We start from the raw sequence: 2,522 nt of genomic DNA on the forward strand, positions 1-2,522 counted from the left end.
ATAAAGTTGGGGCCTTTTTTACTTCATAGCACAGACGATGCCCGAGGACTCTTTTTCAGCCTCATGCATACTCCCCTGCTATGCAAAGGCCAAAGTCAACTGATTGTTGTAGGTTATCTGAGCTATGTAGCCATGGTCTGGTAGTCTTGGTCCCTGGTATTTCTCCAGTGACTCTTGCTGGCATCTTCAGAGGTAGGACATGACAAGATGTGTAGCTGAGGTAGCTTTAAGACTAGACTGGGGTAGGGCTCCATGGAGACTAAAGCATGGCTATATGCCATTAAACACAGGCTAAAGGTCCTTTTTCCACAAAGGAGGATAGACTGCTCTGTGAGCTTCCTCTAGATGCAAGAAATACATACAAAAGGGACAGTCTGGCAAGAAATAGCTGAGAAACTATCTTGTTTTGACAGAGCAATGGACAATATATTGAGAACTGGGGAAAGCAAATGCTAATCATCAAGATTCACATAAAGGACTTAGATTACTTCAACTCAGTTATACAGACTTGGAGAGTATGCACCACCCAGTTTTTGTTTGTTTGTTTGTTATGTTTTTTTGCATCCTTCCTTCTGCAGCTATCCCTGCCTATACTGAATACCTAACAGTTCCTCATTACTGTAGAGCAGTGGTCCCTAACCTTTTTAACATTGGGGACCGGTCAATGCTTGACAATTTTACTGAGGCCTGGGGGGGGGGTAGTATTTTGCCGAGGGACGTTGCCACCGCCTGAGCCTCTGCTCCATTTGCTTTCCCGCCAGTGCCCCTGACTTGCCGCTACTGGCTGGGGGGCGCTGCCAGCAGCAGCTGCACAGTGCCATGCAGTGTGATGCTGAGGGGAAGCCCCAGCCATGGTGGCCGCTGGAGAGCACCAAAGGTGAGCTGGCAGTAGAGTGGCAGGGCAGCCCCTGAGGCAGCAGCCGGGGAGGAGGACGAGGAGGAGCCACGCCCCGGTACCGACTGATCTACGGACTGCTACCGGTCCCCAGACTGGGGGTTGGGGACCACTGCTGTAGAGTAATGGTTCCACTTTGAATAATGGCTCCACTTTGTTCCAGGTGGCTGGTAGCTGGTGAGAGGTCCCAGGAAGTGGTGTCTTACCTTTTTGCCATTGTGCTGGTGCCATGACATCACATCAAGTGTGACCTGGAAGTGATATCATTGCATTGCACTGGTCCACACTCAATCATTTGCCAAGAAAACAAATTGTATTCTGGGGGAGGGGTGTCAGGTATGCTGTAATTAAAAATATCAATACCAATATGGCATTCATATTCATTAAATATTCAGGAATCTCAAATGCCATGAACAGTGAAACATGGTACAGAGAAGCCTGCATTATTGCCATAAAAGCAGAAGATCTCTTTCTTTGATTAATGGTTCTGTCTTTGTTCCAGGTTGCTATTTTGCGTGTCTATCAGACAGCTGACAAGAATGCAAAAAGGTAGAAAGGCATAAATATGCATGTTACTCTGTCTGTCTTTATTGTAAGGAAATTTACTTATTTGGAAGAGAATTAAATTTGTAATGTTAACTGACAAATGACCCAAAAGTTTACAGCAGATTGTCTCATTTGATTGCTTAAAAAGATGAATACATAATCTTTATTCTGAACATGTGAAGGGTTTGGTGGCTTTTTACTGAAGATCTCCACAGAAACAATGGATGGACAATCTCTCTCCTTTGACATTGTCTGCCCCAAACGTACTCTGTATTTCCTGGACATCTGTCTCCCCTTCTTCTCTATTTCACCACCCCCATATTGCCAGAAACGCTGTCCCCCAGTGAACCCTGGTAAAATGTAGTCCATAGATTGTTCCCAATATTATAGAATCATATAATCATAGAGTTGGAAGGTGCCATACAGGCCATCTAGTCCAACCCCCTGCTCAACGCAGGATTAGCCCTAGCATCCTAAAGCATCCAAGAAAAGTGGATTTGCTTGAAGACTGCCAGTGAGGGGGAGCTCACCACCTCCTTAGGCAGCCGATTCCATTATGTCAGGAAGATTCTAAGAACTGCATTTTCCCAAATCCATCCAACATCCAAAGGAAGCAGAGAAATAGAGGTGAGATTGGGAAGAAGAAGGAAAATCCCCTCTAGTTGCTTGTCACCTGACTATTTCCTGGACATCCATCTGGTTAAAAGTTAGCCCTTCCAGAATTAAGACTTAATGTGAGGCAGTGGAATCATCACATATTAAGGTCTGAGAGATTTAAATAGTGTTCAGTACAATCCTAAGCAGAGTTAAAAGGTAAAGGTATCCCCTGTGCAAGAACTGGATCATGTCTGACCCTTGGGGTGACGCCCTCCAGCGTTTTCTTGGCAGACTCAATACGGGGTGGTTGGCCATTCCCTTCCCCAGTCATTACTGTTTACCCCCCAGCAAGCTGGGTACTCATTTTACCGACCTCGGAAGGATGGAAGGCTGAGTCAACATTAATCAAACTCCCAGCCTCATGGGCAGAGCTTCAGACAGCATGTTGCTGCCTTACCACTCTGCACCACAAGAGGCTCTAACA

The sequence above is a fragment of the Paroedura picta genome, chromosome 8 (assembly GCF_049243985.1).
Source record: "Paroedura picta isolate Pp20150507F chromosome 8, Ppicta_v3.0, whole genome shotgun sequence".
NCBI classification, from domain to species: domain Eukaryota; kingdom Metazoa; phylum Chordata; class Lepidosauria; order Squamata; family Gekkonidae; genus Paroedura; species Paroedura picta.